The following is a 9,052-nucleotide window of genomic DNA, read 5'->3' on the forward strand; positions in this document are numbered from 1 at the left end:
TGGTGCATGTCGAGCGCCTTCGCGAGCGCCGACGCAGCCGATGCGCGACCCTTTCACTTTCAATAGTTTCACTTTTGATAGTTTCATTTCTATTAATTTCACTTGGAATATCCCTTCATCAGCTGTCTCTATTCTATCTAGACGTTTCGAAGACAAGACAGAACGTACTCTAGAATAGTCTCTTCCTGAGTAGTGGATCAACCCACTACACAGAGGATTCCAAGGTGGCAAACACAAACCAAGACAGGAAAAAATGGACAGTGAAAACAACATTCAAAAGCCGTACGGCCAAACGCAAATCTGAGGTAGAACGCTAGTAGTTCGTCTTGCCTTCACAGCGGCTGGAGTGAAAAGAAAGTTGACCACAGGTCACACGAGAGCAGAGAGGATGGTGGAGGGAGGAAGTGGAACAAGGAGGAAGGGACAGAAGCAGTGAAGTAGAGGCCAGGACAGAGGGGTAGATAGGAAGATAGAGGAAGACAGATAGATAAATAGATAGAGAGGATGGTGGAGGGAGGAAGTGGAACAAGGAGGAAGGGACAGAAGGGTATATATATGTATGTATATCTACATATGTATATATATATATATATATATATATATATATATATATATATATATATATATATATATATATATATATATATATATATATATATATGTATATATATGTATGTATATATATATATATGTATATATATATATATATATATATATATATATATATATATATATGTATGTATATATGTGTATACATATATGTATATATATATATATATATATATATATATATATATATATATATATATATATATATATATACATATGTGTGAGAAAGTAAACAAATGTGGTCGACCAAATTGTGCAACATGCCCAGACATTCTAGAAGGTTCAGAATTCCTCTTCAAAGAGGGACACAAATTCAAAGTTTAATCTAACTTTACTTGTGCCTCAGAAAATCTTATTTATGTAATAAGATGTTCGGGCTGCCACGAAAACTACATAGGGTCTACAGGGTTATCGCTCAGACGTAGATGCACTCTGCACCGCCAGCAGATTGCACACCCAGAATACCGAATGATACCTTTTAGTGATCATATTGAAAAATGCGCAAAACAAATGCTACCACAATTTATAATCTTTCCTTTTTATCAATGTGCCATTAAAACACCAACACAGATTAGATTAAATAAGGAAACCTTTTTCATTCAAAAATACAAACCCAAACTTAACCATTGCTAACACATTTAAATAAGGAAATTCATCACCCCACTGAGGGAAAAAAAAAAAGGGGGGGGGAAATATAGAACAAAACCATGGTAAATTAATCAAATTCTACCACCTCCTAGATTTCGATTATCTCCCCTATACCGGAAGAAATCCCTAATTACCTCCCCTTTCTCAGACTGGAACGAACACGACACAATGAAGTAGAGAAATTTGAAAAGACAACACGAAACCGGTTATTTCTCAAAATACAATGTTTATATACCAAAAAGATTTTCTAACATTTTTCTTACATTTTTCTGACATAATTTAAATATATACTTTAACCATGTAACACAAGCCTTCTGTAGTTTTTTCACTCTTATTATCTTTCATATATACATATATATATATATTGATGCGACCACCGAAAAACAAATTAATGTTATATCCCTATCTCCCGAGCTGGGTTTGAAACCGTATTCTGGTTGTTGAGGATAATGGCATTTCCTTTGTCTTGTCAACAACCACAGCTATTTTTAGCGTAGGAGTGATCGCTGACCCTTTCCGGTCAGCGAAAGTTCAGAAAAATAAGTTAAGGGACTGTACTAAACTGACCCGGCTTTGGGGGCAGTAATGTAGCACTGTAAAGCTATGGAATTTGTGATAAATACGAGAACAGAGATTTGGGGACAAGTAGTTGGCGCAAGGAATGGGCATCAAGCAGTTGGCATCAGGCAGTTGGCGAAAGCAGTTGGCCAGTGAGTTGGATGAAGAAGGCTAGCAGCCAACCAAGATGAACAGAGAGGCTGACAGAAAAAGGCTGAGAGAGAGAGAGCCTATGGTGAGAAAGTACCAGTCAGCCGATAGGGACTGAAGCAATGAGAGAGGGGAATCAGAGAGATGGAACTGTGTGGCAGCCAAGAGATCGTAGTAGTCAGTTGGTCACTTCTTGGATTATAGTAGGAGTTTTGAAAGAAAGGAAATTCGTGTGGTGATGGTTTGCTTAAATATTCTTTAAAAGTGTACTTGTCGTTACAAGTTATGATGTATAAAGAAACAGAGATTTCGTTAACTGTGATGTTGACGGGTGGAAAAGAAAAGAAAGAACTTTGTGACATGTTGTTAAGGAAAAAGAAAAACAACGAAATGAAAGAACTTTTAATTCGACTTGATTATGTAATGATTGTGAACTTTTGATTATGTTGCATGCGCTATTGTTATATGTTATTGGATTATTGTTATGCTCTGTTATGTATTGTTTGATCATGTAAAAAGAAAAAAGTTAGTTCCACTACCCAACATATGGTCTCCGTGTTATTTCTTCCTCCTTTTTGCCTGTTGTCTTCGTTGCGTGCTCCGGCTGGGCTTGGTCGTGGCGAACATCCCGACTCACTGAGCGTCGACGTTCACGCACGCGCGCGAGTTCTCTCTTCGTCGAGGTGCTTCGCGTGCGGGCGTTCGTAACAATATATATATCTATATAGTTCAAAAACACAATAACAAAAAAACAAAAAAACAACAAAGTGAGGACGTGATATGGATAGTATTATTGGACGCTCAGGAAAGGAAAGAGAGAGTGTATGACGTTTCGGGCGTAGCCCTTCGTCGGAAAGATGGAAAGTTCGGAGAATGGAAGAACGGAGAAAGATATATATATATATATATATATATATATATATATATATATATATATATATATATATATATATATGTATGTATGTATGTGTACATATATATCAGTATATGGGTATATAGATGTATACGTATATATATATGTATATATATATATGTAATATATGTGTATATATAGATATAAATATATATGTGTGTGTATTTGTGTCTGTGTTTCTGTCCCACCATCACTTGACAACCGATATTGGTGTGTTTACGTCTCCGTAACCTAGCGGTTGGGCAGAAGATTTCGATAGAATAAGCACCAGGCTTACAAAGAATAAGTCCAGTGGTCGATTTCTTCAACTAAACGGCGGTGCTCCAGCATGGCCACACTCAAATGACTGAAACAAGTATATATATATATATATTAAAGCAAAACAAAAAAATGGAACAAGAACGTAACAGTCGACTGCAAAACATCCGGACAGTTAGATGATACAAAAACAGGACAAGAAAAAACAAGGACAGGTCATTCGGAACTTTCTATCTTCAGTCGAGTTCTGGATCATTGTTGCTGTTTCGGCCGGTTACACTTGAGGCTGCTCCAGTCTGGCCGACCCCAAGAACATCTAAGCTAAGAGCGCTAGATTCTTTGGAAGAAAGCAAGCGAATGTATACGAATACAAGGACAAAAAATACTGAGAAATGGTACACAATGACAAATAGAAATCAGATTTTCTTGGGGGCCGGCCAGATTAGAGCAGTCTTGAGTGGAACCGGCCGAAACTGTAACGACGAACTAGAGCTCGACTGAAGAGAGAAAGCTCCGAATTACACGGCCTTGTTTTTTCCTGTCCTTTTTTGTATCGTCTAACTCGCCGCATGTTTTGTTGTCGCCTGTTACATTCTTGTTCCATTCTTTGTTTTGTTTTATATATGTGTATATATATATATTATAGCCTCACGCCGACCAAAGCCGTGAGAGTGGATTTCGCACAAGGAAACTGAATGAAGACCGTCGTATATATGTGTACATATTTGTGTGTGTGTGGGAGTTTTTCTGTGTTTGTACTTCCAACATAGCTTAACAACCGATGTTTCTGTGTTTACTTCCCATTAACTTAGCGGTTCGGCAAAAGACACTCATAGAATAAGTACTAGGTTTACAAAGAATAAATCCTGGGGTCGATTTTTTCGACTAAAGGCGGTGCTCCAGCATGGCCGCAGTCAAATGACTGAAACAAGTAAAATAATGAAAGAACTATGCTATTTTAATCCCGATCAACGCTGGGTGTCTCTACTAGTCACGTAACAAGTGTTCTGTAAAGATGGCAGAGCCCCAGTTAGCAAGGAGCTGAAAGCCTAGTTGCAATATTGGCAAGATAGCTTGTCAATTATGAGAAGAAAGAAAGTATCGTCTGCTTTCAAGATGCTTGTCTTGCAGGCGTTTTCAGAGGAAGGTTAATAGCACAAAGTTGAAAATTATGGGTGAAACCCTCGAAATTTAATAAATATCTTCTATCTACACCGTGGCGAGTTAATTACTCTTGGAATTTTAAGGGTGGAGGTTTTGATCGAATAAAATATGTAGAGACGTTATAACTTTAAGAGTAATGCTGTTCGTTCTTTAATAAACGAGTCAGAAATGAAATACATTTAGTGGAAAAGGCAACCAGTATAGTGCAGGCGAATCTATTACAAATTGGTTGATTTGAGGTGTCAAAAGTTTCGAGAGAAGGTCAATGGTTGTGGCGCAGTAAAGAGATGTATCTGGATATAGAGGCTAAAAGTATGAAGGACATTTTCACTCCACACTTAAAATGTTTAAATGATAAAACAAATAAATCTCGTCCCGATAAAAAAAAAAGCTATCCATTTTTCTTTGTGTATCCTAAGATAAACATGTTTTTATTCTCCAGTGAGAAAACCTTAGCCACAAACTCAATTGTTCGTGATGGAAAGGAATCCATTAATGAATGATTTTTCTCTTGTAGCTGGTGTCAAATTCAATGCAAGAGTGGGATTTGGGGATTGAACTATATTACCCCGAGACACACAGATTTGACCTCAACAACCATGAGCTGTTAGCGCAATGCGTAATCTACTCTGTGTGCGCGTGTGCGAGTGCATGTGTGTGTGTGTGCATGAGTGTCTATGAGTGTGTGTGTTTGTGTAAGTAATCCTGATTGCTACAAATGTATACATTAATCATTACACGCCTATATATATATATATATATATATATATATATATATATATATATATATATACATATATATATATATGTATATATACATATATATATATGTATATATATATGTATATACATATATATATATATATATATATATATATATATATATATATATGTAGATATATATACATATATATATATATACATACGTATATATATATATATATATATATATATATATATATACATATACATGCATATATATACATACATATACATATACACACACACATATATTTACACATCTATCTAAAGGCATGTCAAGAGATAGATATATACATATACATACATATATGTGTGTGTATGTATATGCGTGCGTGCGTGTGTATGTGTTTGTGTAAACGCGCGCGCGCCTTGTGTGTCTTATCCTTTTGTTTGTTTTAGTTGTATTAACCACAGCCGGGCTGGGGCTGTGACTTGAAGGGATTAGCCGATCAAACTGTCTCCAGTTCTTATTTTTAAGTCTAGTGCGTAATCTGTAGTTTTCTTTTGCCAAACCGCTAATTTACAGGGGCATAAATAAACGAACTCCGGTTGTCAAGCGGTGAGAGACAATCACAAAGGCACACGCACGTACATACACATACGCGCCTGAACACAGACTGACAGACAGATACACACACACACATACATACATATACACATACGCGCGTACACACACATGTTGACGGTCTTCCAACAGTACTTCCCTCGCAAGACATTGGTTGGCCCAGGGCTGTAGCATATGTTCCTAGGTGCCGTCCCGTGGGACAGAATTTGAAACTACAGTTTGTGAATCTAATTTGTTAACCACAACCGCTGCGATCTTTCTTATACCTCTTATCTTTGCTTTCAAGAAAGACCGAACCTAGTTAACGCCTATCCATACATATCCAAGCACTTCCAAATGGGTTTGCTGGCGATGTAACATTTATTCCTACATCATAAAAAGGATAATGATACTTCCAGAGTCATACAGACTCTTAGAGCCGGTTTCCCGGTTTTCCTGGAGCATATGTTCCCCGACTGATCTGTCGCAGGATTACTCATTTTTGTTTCCAGTTGAGTGGACTTGAGCAACGTGAAATGAAGTGTTTACTCAAGAACACAACGCGTCGCCCGGTCCAGGAATCGAAATCACAATCTTACGATCATGAATGCAACACACTAACCACGAAGCCACATGCCTCCGCTGTTCCAACATTAACAGTAATAGAAAGTAGATCATTAACGTCCAGAAAAAAAAAGTGTGGGTGACGTAACAAAACCTTAGGGTTCACCAGAATTCATGAAATCTAGATGGACACGAGGCAAAGAAGCGGACATCCAGGAAATTATTGTCCTATTGTGGGTATCTACGAAGATCTTCACACCAGAGACAGTATGCAGCATCTACTGCATAACTTCCAACCTCATATATTGCATCGTTTGCCAAATTTGTGGAGCGCCCTACATTGTAGAAACAGGCCGTCGCCTTCCCGATCACTTTTGTGAGAACTCTCGAAGTCCATTACAACGTATGCAAGGCCAGCCTGTCACTACCCACTTCAACACAATGGGCCATTGCATTCTCCATTAATCAGTGTGTGGCATATATGAATATCATAGATCGCGATAATCAAGAAAACAGAAAGAACAATATTTCTTGTCCAAACACATAACCGTAGCAGTGACCTTTTTGAATTAACGCATTTCCGCCCACTTTTAAACCCACTTCTTAGTTGCATTTTTATCCTTCAAATTCACCCTCAACTTAATTTTTCCTCCATCTCACCCTTTTATTTCTCTATCGTTTTCCCTCCCTCCCGCACCTAGTATCTCTCTCCGACGACTTCCTGTTTACGTATGCACGTTAATTTGATTTATGTTCCTCGCCAGTTGTAGGTTGACGCTCAGTGATAGAGAATTTAAACTCTGCTATTTTCTTCTCCTTCTTGACAACTGTATCCTATCCGAAACGTTGGATACTCCACTCTCTACGTCAGTTTCACTGTACTTTTTCAGTTGCAGCATCTTGCCGGTGCAGGCCATCGCGGGATTCTATTTTCTTATGTGTGTGTGTGTGTGTGTGTGTGTGTGTGTGCGTGCGTGTGTGTGTGTGTGTGTGTGTGTGTGTGTGTGTGTGTGTGTGTGTGTGTGTGTGTGTGTGTGTGCGTGCGTGCGTAAATGTTTATATTTTTTAAGTCAACACAATGCAAGTTATGAAAAGAATACAGGTCGATTGTTTTATCCAGTATTTCAATTTTTCATGGTCAGGACCCCTTCAGGAAATCTAAGGAGAATAGGTTGTTTGTTAACTTCTCTGTCTTGTCGTGTGTGTGTGTGTGTGTGTGTGTGTGTGTGTGTGTGTGTCTAAAGGGTTGATTTGTGTTGCTAAAGTAGTCAATCGACAGCACACAACCCGGATCTGTTATTAATATGCGAGTAGTATCTGTTAATTAAAATAGCTTCATTTATTCTCAGGTTCCCAATGTTTCTTTCTTTATCTTCAATCAGAACTTGGATGTCTTGCGTGTGGATTTTCGAAGATGTTTTTGACCGAAGAAGCATTAACATAAGGGTACTTATTAAACCTGATATGAATTTGTCTGATGGTTCTTCCAATTAAAATTCATTGTATTTGCTACATATGAGACCACAGACACAGATATTCATCTTTTATCGAACAACTGGGGGTCGTACATAAGATGTTGTTTTGCCTTGGCCAGTTTTTACTTTGGACCCTCCTCAGAGAAGATCCGGTATGTACTAGTCGTTTATGCAACCCCTCCTTACGGATCGCATGGTGGATTGCAGCGATTGTTTTTTCGTCAAAATGAAGCAGTTTCAAAAACACGTTATCCTTAGTGAAAGAGTATGGATAGCCATTCTTCATCAGGACTTTTTGAAATTGGAAGGTGTTGGTGTTTTTGCTTCCTGCTTCGTTGCATTTGCTGCGTATCTTGTGGATTTCATTTTTAATAAAGGTCGTCGTTGCCCGGACTAGCAACATTGACTTATAATACACAAATAAGCTTTTGAATGTCGGTTTTTTTTTTGTGAAAGTTAATGGAGGTGGATCTGTTCTCGGTGATTTTGAGTTCAAAATCAAGCAGATATAAGGAGCCAGTGTTGTTGGGGTGCTTCACTTCAAATTTATATGTTCATTGATATTGCTGAACATACTATTTTAACAGCCTCCTCACCTGATGATGTTAATATGAAAATGTTATCCACAAACCTGGCAAAAAAAATCACAGGAGTAAGAGCTGCTGAGTGCCTTGCCTGCTAACTGGTCCATGTATGCGATGGCCAGTAGGCCTGACAAGCTTAGTCCCATCAGCAGTTCAGAGATTTGTTTGTAAATCGACCCATCGAACTGGAAGAAAGTGTTGTCCATTCCAGTTGTCAATAGTTCAGAGATATTTGGAGCTGTAAGCCCCAAACCGTTAAGTTTGTAAAAAGAAATGAAGCAATGTGTTCAGTTAGCAAGTTAATAGCTGGGATTGCAGGGGCAGAGGCGTTTAGCGAAAACAGCGTTTAAGCTAAAAGGGTAATTTTTTTCTAAGTATGGATGGGTTGAGATCTCTCAGTTTGCTGATGATTTCGGCGGAGCTTTCAACATGTCCTGAGAAGATTTGAAGTAGTGGCTTCAGAATAATAGACAGAAGCCCAAAAATTTTGTAGAAAGGTCTGTTAATATTGCAGACAATACGTCTAACTTTTACACTTTGTCCTAGTTTATGTGACCGGGACCAAATGTATATAAGCACTCCGCTACCTAATATACGAATGTCTGTTTTGTTTTTATTTTTCTGGTTTAGAAAAACTTAATGAACAACAATGTGCGTGTATATATATATATATATATATATATATATATATATATATATATATATATATATATATATACAATACTCACATAGATTATTTTAATATATAGATTGAGAAAGAGAGGGAGCTGTGTGCGTGTGTTTCACATGATGCTTCCATTAAGAAGGTTTGAGGGGCAAAGGA

Source organism: Octopus bimaculoides, chromosome 16, assembly GCF_046866305.1.
Source record: "Octopus bimaculoides isolate indiv1 chromosome 16, ASM4686630v1, whole genome shotgun sequence".
NCBI classification, from domain to species: Eukaryota; Metazoa; Mollusca; class Cephalopoda; order Octopoda; family Octopodidae; genus Octopus; species Octopus bimaculoides.